General features: G+C 26.9%; 1 protein-coding gene across 1 annotated transcript in view; it reads right to left on the reverse strand.

Moving 5' to 3' along the window:
- Window positions 1-3,798, reverse strand: part of LOC126895740 (GAS2-like protein pickled eggs) — a 43,211-nt gene extending 39,413 nt beyond the window's left edge. The window contains exon 1 of the mRNA XM_050667928.1: window positions 3,481-3,798. The gene's annotated coding sequence lies outside the window, so the exon portion shown is untranslated. The remainder of the gene's footprint in view (window positions 1-3,480) is intronic.
- Between the last annotated feature and the right edge of the window lie 8,690 nt (window positions 3,799-12,488).

A 12,488-nucleotide genomic window follows, 5' to 3' on the forward strand; every position in this document is an offset into this window, starting at 1 on the left:
TTTCATTGGTTTATTACCACATTAAACAACCTATATGTAAATATGTTAATACTAAATCATTTTATTAACTACACAAATAATATACATTTCCATAACCGAAGAGCGTATCTTATTCGATAATTATTTAAGACCTTCGATATCAATGTCCTTGAAAAACTAAATTATATTTGGACAAATTATGAGTGTAAAAAAAGTTCAACTCACTATAAGATAAATATGACACCTAATTGTTCCGTAAACATCTAGTATACATATATATTTATTAAGAATATAATAAATATACCCTAAACAATAATTTATTTATATTGAAAACCTATTAATCTGAATGTTTTCATATTTCACAATACTACCGAAAATATTTGTCATAAATAGTAAGCTTCTGAATTTTGCCAAAGTAAAAGTTAGTTTATTTGGGAAAGTCTAAGTGGAAAAATGTCATTAACAAATTTAAACTTCATGTTACCGAGAAACATGTTATTTAGATATTTCAAGCAAAACAACTTATTGATAAAAATCAACCATGAAGTTTTTGGATCGTCAAATGCTAACACTTTGCAATATCACTAACCCTTCATGAGTTAGTGATATTTTATTACTTATAGATAAATATATACCAAATAATCAATAATCTATTATATTTTCGTTACAATGTTTGAAAAATATTCACAGCTTTGCCAAAAAAAAGTTTTTTAAAACTTTACAATTTTACTACAACATATTTATTTGTTAAGTTGGATTTAAAAACCTGAATACCATTTTTATCATTAGTAACAGTAAATTTTTTTCGAATAATGATTATGACTGTACTTTTTTTAAAAGCAAAAATAAATATACAAATATTAAAAATTTATAAAATTGACAGAAGCATGAACTTTTTTATCATTTATCTACAATTAATTTTCAGTAAGAAAAAATTAGTCACAAATAATTGCTTTAACTATAATACTATGACAATATCATCTTGCATTCAATTAATATTTTAATTATATTCATCATAACTATAAATATATTCTTAAATTGGAATACAGACATTATAAAATGTTATTTCTAACTGAATATACAAGGATAAAAAACAGACATTTTTTTTTAGTTTAAGCTATTAGTTGACGAATTAAAATTATTTTTCTTATATCTTTATGAATGTTTATAAAATTTATATTTATGTTTAGATTTATTTTGGAATAAGATTTTCATTCAATTGCCAGCTTCTTAAAAAAACTTATACGTTTTTTTATAAAATATGATAATGGTGCAATTATAGATTTTTTTTTTTTAATATAATTTTATACAATTTCCTTTCACTAAATTTTTCGTAAAATTTAATTAATTTCGTTGAATAAATTTTTAACACGTCTTCATTATTTACGTAGCTCTAAAAAAATAAATATTATCATTGTATCCTGATACTAAACAATAATGATCACAATATTTACCCTGCATATTATTAATATTACTGAACTATATGTTTATATTCTTAACTTATCAGTACATTTCCTATTATAACATTAGTCACTTAAAAAGTCAAGCTCATTCTATGTTACTATTATTGCTATGAGTAATATTTTAAGTGTTAAGACTAATTTAAATATTAATGTAAACAAAAATTTTTATAATGAACCTAAAATAAAGTACACACACGTGCGTTAAAACTCCCACACGGCTAAATTATAACGGACTATCACCAAAATAGGAATGATATTTATGCTAGCTAAAATGTTTTTTTTTTACGCTATTATATTAAATGGCTACAATAAATAAAGAGTATTACACCTTTTTTTAACTTTAATGCAAAACATTAATGAATTTCTAACACGGATCGGTAAACTGATGAGTAAAACAAACTTTTATTCAAAGTTACACATGTTAAATGAAGATGAGTTCGCTGAAGTATTAACCAATTAAACGAGTGTACATAAAGTAAAAACTAATTGAAAATCTTTGATACACTATATTTAATTTTCAATAAAAACATGCAAGTTTGTTGATGATCATTTCTAGCAAAATAACCTAATGTGGTATGTACAGTAAAATAGAACATATATTTTATATGTTTTGTTCATATAAGATCAAAAAATTTTGCAATAAATTTTGATTTCGATACCATATTATTATTATTAATTCTACACAATACTCTTAAACGTGTTGTTATTTTATATAATGTTACTATACAAATTTAAGTTGCAGAAAATGGTAGATGAAAACAATCTAACTAGTTTTGCTATTGTATCCGAGTACAATATACAATGAAAACCGTTAAGATAAGCGATTTTACATGACTTCTCAATAAAGCACCTAAACAAATCTCATATTCACAGTCAGTATGTTCAACGTCCATGTAATTATCAATAATCGTTATTTTATTGATATTTAATATTCAATGTCAACAAAAATATCTTATCATGACAAAAGTAACATTAATGTTTATTTCTCTTCAATTACATTACAATTGCTTAATCTTTTTAAATATTAAACAAATACATTTGAAAACTACATTCAACTTAATGCTGTATGTTTTTTTTTTTTTTTGATGAATTATTTATATTTATTAGATTATTATAATCTATATATTTAAATAACTATATAGATTATAATAATCAATAAATGTTGATATTTTGGAAGATAAGCAAACCTTCCGTATTCATTTTATACGTTTTTTTAACTGCCTACAAACCAATAATAATTAGTAAAATCAGAGTCAAACATTTGTTTGTTTCCATATTATCCCTTTTAATAGAGACAGAAGGGTCTTTATTAAATACATCCTTATACAAATATTTGAACCTGACCACAAAAGCCTTAAGTTTTTCCGTGCACCAATTCCTCCAGGGTGTCATGAGTAGGTTAAAGCAAAGCCATTTTATTGATATTTTCGCAAACCCAAGTAACTGGACAAGGGCAAATTTTGCGCATTGCACTCTATGCGCAATCGATTTAACCAACACGCAGCCACTACACAGCCCTTTAAGACACGGTCCCGCCCGATTCCGAGTCGATAGTGCATTTTACCGTGTGCAGAAGAAATAAAATTAGCCTTCCCAAACAACACGTGTGCTCAACGTACACGAAGTAATACTGACTAAGTGTACATATTGATTTACATGGACGTATCTGTGAGTGTTCACTACATTTCAACTATCGTCTGACCCCGTGTTTAATTTATATCAGACTTCTACTTGAACTAAAACGTACTAGGGCGCATCAAATAGATGAATAACAATGTGTCGGGATAAGAAAAAAGCATACATAAACAGACACGTCATTTAATTCAATAACTTATTATTATATTGTACCCAATGTTTTTTCCCTTCTAGTGACGCCCGCATCCGCTATATGGTTTGAATTATTTCATCATTATAATTATTTATTAGTATTCTAATTTATTTTTGCCTTTGCTTTATTACATAGTTAAAAAAATACTTCTTACTATCGACAAATAGAGGTGTAAAGCTAAATAATACCTTATAATGATATTATACTAACCTCGGTTTGTTCTTACGAGTAAATGATGATCGTGATGAGTTCAGTAATTATTTGAATTCGATCCAAAAATTACAAATGACTTCGTGTGTTAAGAGAAACTGAATTAAAATTTGTCGAGTTATTCATTGTAAGATCGTTATCCAATACTATGTTAAAAATTAAAACAATCGTTAAATGTATTTGAACAAAAACAAAAACGCAAAAAAATTAACTAAAAATGATAAGCAACAAAAAAAATAATAAATTAAAATAACCGTTAGGCACGGTGCGGTCGAAATCGCAGTCAGGACTGCCGCGCGGTGACTGCTGCGTTACTCAGCACGTTGGATTATCGTTGCGCACCGCCTTCCGCCATCCCAAAACTCACGGTCATACGGTACGTCGGCGGTGCCACAGCAGCCCTACCCCAATCCAATCGCCGCTGGACTTCTAGTGCCCGTTGGACTGTTCATCTTTGCCGTGGTGTATCTAAATATTATCAAAGCAGAATACTGGCCGTTCAGTATAAAAAAAACTACGCGGAGTGAAATCAACAATTTTACTCGGAGAAGTAACAATAAAAATAATAATAAAAGGTGCAATATATTATAAAAAATTATTGTTTTCGATTGCTGCCACACTGTATGCGAATCATAAATTACTTCACAGTAAACAACTTCTTACTGATGGTATTATCACTTATCAGTACTAGCTATTTTCAATGGCACAAAATATTTTAAAGTTAGTCAAGGCAGTGATATTTATTTAAAAATTTGTTATTCAAAAATTGCTCCAATACGTTTTTAAAATTCATTGCATTACACATGATATTCTTGAATGCCTAGCAAATGATCCCTACTGCTTTCTGGAAATTTATCAATGATTTATGCCTACATTCCTCTATTTCTTCTTCTTTATGCTACATTAATATTACTTCTGTATCACTTAATGACTTTAAATATTAAAAAGAGAAAAATACATTTTTGTCGTTTTAGGAGAGCAGTTTTTTTTTCTAACTATCAAATGACTTCATTATTTAAACGATAAAATTATCTATTTAAATATATTTTACAATAATTGTACATGAAACATAGTTTTCTAACAATTAATAAAGAATACACCTGTGTGGAGTGAAACCAGTGAGGTGGCTCCTTAACCAAATTTAAAAACTAATTTTTAAACTATGGTTTATGACGTTTAAAGGCGTCTGATGTCTTCGGAGTTGTCCAAAAATTGAATGGCTGTTGGTTGTANCTTCGGAGTTGTCCAAAAGTTGAATGGCTGTTGGTTGTATTACTATGGTTTGTTATTCTAATCTCATGTTTGCGGGCAAATCTCTTTATTTCTTCTGCTACTGTAGGCAAATTCATATTACAGTGTAGTATTATGTCATTTCTATCGTAATGATAAGCTGAAACGATGGTACGGAGTACAACATTTTGGCATCATTGAATAACGACAATATTAGACTTACTAGTACAACCCCACAGTTATATACAATAAGTCCAAATTAATTTTATGATAGCCACATAAAGTAGACGTTTGTTGATTAATGAAAGTTCAGAATGTTTCCCGATCAGTCAATATAATTTTTTTTNGAATGTTTCCCGATCAGTCAATATAATCTTTTTCATTTTTAGTTGTATTTGCAAACTTTTTTGGCGTGAATGATGTTTCCAATTAAGACGTCAGTCTAAATGCATTCCTAAGTATTTTGCCAAATCTTTTTGTTGGATTACATGATAATTCATTGTAACAGGAATATTATTGGTATTACATAGTATATAATTAACACGTACTGATTTGTCACCGTTAATTTTAATTTTCCATCGTCTTGTACATAGGAAGATGTTATTGATCGAGTTTTGTAAGTTTTCAGTTACAGACTGTTGATTATAACTGGTTGCTAATATTACCGTATCATCAGCAAACATATCAGTTGCCGTATCGTTATTTGATGAATAATCAACAGTATAAAATAAATACAGAATAGGTCCTAAAACACTACCTTATAGTACTCCTGCTGATATAGTTTTCCAAACTGTCATAGTTTGCTCGTGCATGACCCAAAACTCCCTTTCAGTCAAATAAGATTCCATTAAAGCACATTAAGTGTGTGGTAGTTGTTTTCTTATATTTAAAAGTAGACCTTCATGCTAACTTTATCAAATGCATGCGCAACAGTACTGATGAATCACATTGGTAACTCGATGAACCTGATCAATTGTAAAGTGCTTATTACGGAAGCCAAATTGTTGGTCAGGTAAAAGCTGTTTTTCCTCTATTAGTAATTTTATCCTTTTAAGAAGAACTTTTTCAAAAAGCTTAAATAAACAAGGTAAGAGCGATATTGGCCTATAAGATGTTACCTACTCTGGTAGTTTTGGCAACATTATGACTTGAGCTGTATTCCAAAGTTTCGGACGTATTCAGTTCGCAAGATTGCATTGAAAATGTGTATAAGATAAACAATCGCTTTCTGAGGTAACTCTTTTATCATTCTTAGGTTGATATCATCGTAACCCAGTGCTTTTTTTGCATTGATGTTGTTATCTATTATTTGCACCACTTCTAAAAAATATTTAATTTCATCCAGGTTCCCATCTAATTGTAAACTGTGGAAACCGTCAAACTCTGAGACTATATTATTAGATTGAAATTTATCTACTTATATTTTTACGGTGAATTTGATAATTATTTGTATATTGTTATGTAAATAAATATTCAATAAATTTTATTTACAATTTATTAGTTAAACCTAAGTTAGTAAATAGCTGACATATTGTCTTTCCATTTTCTTCTCTAAGTGTTTTGAGTGGTAATTTACTATAATTATTACGGCATTTGAGTATTTTGAGCAGCCAGTGAGAATACATTATATTGTAAAAATGTATCACAAATTGGTTTTTAATTTTTTGAAATAAGGTAGAATTAGCCAAAAAGGTGTATCCAATTCTTACTCTAATAATAATAACTTCTTCACTCATGGTGTGATAGACAAATATCATTTATGAAAATTTTTTATTACTTTAAAATAACTAAAGTTAAGTGCATCGTCCCAAAATTTTTGAAACTTCTTATTTGTAATTTTTCTTTCTCTTAGATTGCCTCTTTTTAAGTAATGTTATCAAAATGTGGTATAAGTTTTTTAGTCTCATCTATAAAAAAAATATATTATTTTTAACAATTGAACTTAAAATTGAGTGTTTTAACAGTATTAAAGAACAGATTGTATTCTTTTCATTTGAAAAATAGATTCTTCTAGAATTTTAGCAAGTTTGATTAAGAAAAATAATAATTTATATCTCCATACTCAATATAAGGTAGTATTGTAGTTCTGTATATAGTGGTTAAACTATTTATTTATTTTTTTTGCTTCCTATATCTTTTATGCTATAGTCATTTAGTTTCTATATTAATTATATTTTTGTCCGTCCATAGAAGGGTGCAATAGTTATTTTTCTTTTTCAAAAATAATACATTGAATAATATTTACTTGGCAAAATCAATAAATTTTCTTGTATTATATTGTGGTAAAATACATTATTATTATAAATAATATGTAATCACTACGTATATAAACGCATACTGATTTCATTTGATGCTTACGTTCTTACTCGTGTTCCGTTTAACTTATCTATTTACATAACAAATAGACAAGATGTATATCATTTATGAATTAAATAATTGTATTTCTGAATTATTTTTAATTATGCTCTCTTTAACTTTCGTAATACATTATTTTTAAGGTGATTATAATGTAATCTAGGCTGACTAAATAGTTTGAGTTATATTTTAACTCCGGTTATAATTATTTGGTTCAGTTAAATTATGCCAAATATTTTTATGTACAATTTAATTTAGTTGTTTCAATTCAAATATTACATATAATTTAAAGAATTAACAAAATAGACATTTTCAAAATCATATCCGACTGAATAATTAAGCTTATAATTAACTATACGCAATAGTTTTACATAATATTTTTACGCACTAGCTATATGCCTTAAACCAAGTTCACACTATGACACTAATGCGTCATGTACAAAAATTAATAGCAATGATTAGCGATTGTACAAAACAAGTCTCTATGACGTGACTAATATCACATATTAAAAATGTTACAACTTAGTATCAGCATTAATTTCATCGCATGAACTTACTATTGCTATACCTGACTACTATAGTCTATTAGTATAGACTACTACTATATACTATTACTTATTATAAAATCTAGAACAAGCTATATAATAGATTCTAGGTTATCTTATGCGGAAGGAAGAGAGTGTAAAGCGAGTAAAAAATTGTTAAGTTATCTCAGGTGAGAGTGTAACTATACAACATCGACTGATGGTAATGGAGTTCTGGTGTAGTGGGAAGAAAATATACAAAAACAGGAAGAACACAAGAGGAAAATCTAGGATCCAATGATGGAAATTGAAAGAAGAAAAAGAGTTCTTAAAGACGGGAAAATAGAGGAGAACAAGAGATTTGCTGGTTATGTAAATAATGCTGTAAAGGAGATTGTTAGTGAGAATAAGAGTAAAATGTCAGTAAAAAAGGAAACCGGGTGATAGGATTAGGATATTCAGAAAATCTTAGAGATTAAGATAAAGCATTATTAAGTATGGCACGAGAGAAGATTAGATGGAGTATAAATGCTTGTGCAAAGAAGCCAAGTGTGCGCTAAGTAAGGCGAAGTTTAAGAGGTATGATGAATTGTATGATAAGTTAAGAACAAAGAAAGATGAAAAAGAAGTCTATAGATTTGCAAAAGTAAGAGAAAAACAGTCAAAGGTTATTACAATGTCAGGTGTATAAAAAGTCATGATAAGAGGGTGCTAACGATTGATGATGATGTGAAAAAAAGATGGACAGAAGATTTTGAAAAATTACTTTATGAGGAGTATCCAAAAGAGACATTAGAGGATATCTAATGGAACAAGCAACTGGTAAATTTAATTAGTGAGAAAGTGGTATAGGAAGCTGTGGCGTCAATAAAAAGAATAAAGAAACAGGATCAGATAAAGTGCCAGTAGAAGTATGAAAAATATTAGGCGGTATTGGCATAATGTAGTTAAAGAATTTTTTTAATTAAATTCTCTACTAACAGATAAATAATGAAAATAATAAATAATGATAATATAATAATCAAAATAATGAAGAAATAATATTGTGGTGCCGATATTGAAAGGCAAAGAAGATGACATACAGGAGTGTAGAAATTATAGAGACATAAAGCTTGCGTTCATAGTATGAAGATTTTGAAAAAAGTAATTGACAAAAGAATAAGAGGAGAAACATCAGTAACAAAGATCCAGTTTGGTTTTTTGCCTGGAGAGTAATCGAAAATAGGGAAAAAGTTGACCAATGACTTGAGATGTGGAGAGTAGCTCTTTTTGTATAATCTTTAAAGAAGATTCTTTAGCCATCACTGCTACAAATTACAGTATAAACACATTACAGTTTAGCAAATCGCCATTAAATTGTAGATGTTTAATCTATGGCAAACGAGAGTATGACATGTTCGTCCATTTGATGAAACTGGAATAGATAATTTTATTTTTAATAATACTGTGAGTGTTAGTATTCTCATTAATTACATATCGTAATTTTCCAATAATCTTATTTATTAAATTTTATTTTATCAATTTGATTGTATATAACTTGGTTATATGTAAAAATGTTTAACAATAATTTTTCTAAAAAAATAAATTTTATTTATTTTTAATAATATAATATATTTAAACATATTTTTAGGTATAAAACAAAAGTTCAAAAATTATTTCTTAAATGTAACGAAATAGAACACATAATTTTTATTTTTAAAATGCAAATTAATTTATGGCTTTGTAAAATATGATTGAAAACAAGAGATTTTACAAATATAACTCTAAGGTAATATTACAATTTTAGTAATGTCACAGTATTCATTTCCTCGTTTGAACGATAGATATTAAATCTTACAGAGCGACGTGAATATCTTATAAATGAATGAACTATTTTTGATTTTGTTTCATTGAATAAAAGATTTAAATGTTTTATATACAAGAACATTCTTATAAAATTAGTATTCCACCCAATTCGGTTATAGATAGCATGTTGATCAAGTAATTTATCACTCAAATCATTTAATTCCACTCCACATTTTACATAAAGGTCATTATGGAGCTTTAAACTTGATAAGTACTCTTGATCAGAGATATTCTCATATAAAAATTTGAAAGATTTTGGTTTAATTTTATTCATTAAACTTTCAATTTTACTAATTTTTAAAAAAATTGAATTATTTAACATATTTTCAGTAAGTTGTCCAGCTTCAAACGAATTCAAGATTGTCTCATAAGTGTAACTATCACTTACCATTTTATCAAACAAATAAACTTTATCTATAGAAGTTTCTAAAAATACTTTGTAACAGTGTGCGAAAATATAATTTTCGTCTTCCTTACGTAATAATTCTAGATACATTACATATTTTTTCATCAAGTGAAATAAAACAGTTTTAAAAATATTCAATAATTTTTCTTGATATTTACCAATTTGTTTAATCCACAGATCAAACCAATAATAATTTGTTGCATCTATGTATTCTTGAAAAATGTCTTTGTATATCGCTTCGAAATTTTCTTCACTTTGTTCACCAAAGTCCATTAAAATGATTTTCAATAATTCTTTTTTTTCTATTATGTCGCAACGATAAATATTTTTTAGGGATACCAAGTTGTATTCTTCATTGTCTAATAAAAATTTATTAGTTTCTTTTCTTTGATTCATTACAGATATAATATTATCTATGTTTATATTATATTCCTTTAAATTATTCAAAGTGCTCATATCGACTGAGTATTTATTTTTTTGGCGACAATATTTTTCACTAGATTGAGTCAATTCATAAACTAATTTTTCATACACTGGCATTATATTTTTATTGGGTAGATTGTTTTTTCTGTGCAACTCAAAGTAATATATATACATGTGAATGCCCCAAAGAGGCATATCATAGAAATATTTACAAACCTTAATTACAGTAACTAACATATGACTAGTGACTGATGGACTTAGATTAACTTCCTCTTTTGTTGAATGAATTTTAATAGATTTTAAATTCACGTAATGTAATATATTATAAACATTACCACAAAATAAATCCGTATGTATTATATCTGATGCGTAATTACCAATAATTTTTTTAGTTTCTGTTGTTGTCAAAATTTTTTGCATGCGATCATCTTCGCTTAATTTACATAATTCTTTATAATCGGGGTAATCAAATCCGGTATCAAGTTTCAATGCTTTTTCTAAATTTAAATTAATCAAGGAAAATTCCCTGATCATACAATTAGATTGCTGTAGTCCGTTATATATCAATAAAGTTATCATTAATATGCCAAATTGGTTAAAAATCATTTTTCAACTCGTCGAATTGTTGATACTTAATTAGCTCTGAATTTCAAAATAAGATTTAATTGATTTACATTAATTTATAAGCTTCAAAAATTATTTTTAGACGAGTTATTTAAATCATTTATATATAAAAAAAAAATTCAAGTGAACTATAAAATTATATAAAAACATATGTACATGTTTTTATATCATTTTTTATAGCTTAGAAATTTATAATAATATATGATAAATTATTCACTGTTTGAACAATTTTAAATTATAGTATTTTTGAGCTTATTTCTAAATATGTAAAGTACTTAGATAACCTGTTAATCTATTTAATAAAGATGCGTACTTTTCATGTTTTTTAACAACAATTTTAGATATGAAATACTTTTAAAAAATTATAAATGTTCATAGTGTTAAACATATGTGATAATTTGTTTATTTAGTCAGATCAGTTTATATCAGTTATTATAAAATCATATTATATCAACTGTTCGGTGACGCTCCCTGCGTGAGGTCGTTGGACGGTGGTATGGTGTAAAAATACATATACTTATCAATGAATTTAGTGCATAATATTTGAGTTTAATTTATTGAAATTATCTACTACGAGTGGTGTTTAACAATAGTATCCACAAATTACAAATATGTAGTCGGTATAGCGTGTAAACTCATTTACCGTTATTCGTTATTATTACTCTTTTTATAACTATCATCATTAAACCAATTATCATAAAATTGATATTTTAAAATGACATTACTATAGAATAAATAGAAGTCAAATAGAAGAAGATTATGGGAATAGATCCATTAACATGTTCATTTTGACATTTTTTGAAAATGTATAAATTTAAATATGATGATTCAACTTAAAACTTATTGATCATAATTAATATAAAAAACCCAGCACAGGGAGGTCGCGGCACAGTGGTGACGTGGCATAGTTGGGACAATTATAATGATATCTGACAGTGATCAAAATCACTATCATAAAAAACGATTTGATGTAAATCTTTAGATTGTGTTTAATTTTAAAAAATTGGTGTATTATTCCAAAGCTACATGATCTCCTATTTCCTTATTTATATCCTGATTAAGATAAAGTATGTCGAATAAAAGATGTATATAAATACTCTTCTTATGAAAAAATTGTATTGATCCATACATTTTTCATAAAGTTATAGCATAATAAAGTTAAAAATATTAAATCGAGAATTTTCACAAAAATAGCATTCGGTAGCCATATTCACCGTGAAGACAAAATAAATTCAGAAATTTTTTTTTTCATGATAAAGTATATTACATAAGCTTTAATTTAAGGTATATATAAGAGTGTCAGACTTTCCGGAACACTTTCAAAAGTTAATTTTTTGTAAAATGTTGTCATTTTGAATCTCTCTTGTAGACAGGTAAAGGATCAGATATATAAAAAAAATATACCAAATGAAAGGTAAAGACATCATGCATCTATGAAAAAAAATTTATATTGATTTGGTCATTTTTAAAAAGTTATGGCAATTTAAAAAAAAATTTCGAAAATTTGCGATTTTTAAATTTGTAATTTTTTTGTAGATTCCCATTTACGGGGAACGAGGAAATTTTTTTCAATTTTCGAGGGTAATGTCTTTGACTAAATA

The sequence above is a fragment of the Daktulosphaira vitifoliae genome, unplaced genomic scaffold (assembly GCF_025091365.1).
Source record: "Daktulosphaira vitifoliae isolate Bord-2020 unplaced genomic scaffold, ASM2509136v1 Scaffold_1, whole genome shotgun sequence".
Taxonomy (NCBI): Eukaryota; Metazoa; Arthropoda; class Insecta; order Hemiptera; family Phylloxeridae; genus Daktulosphaira; species Daktulosphaira vitifoliae.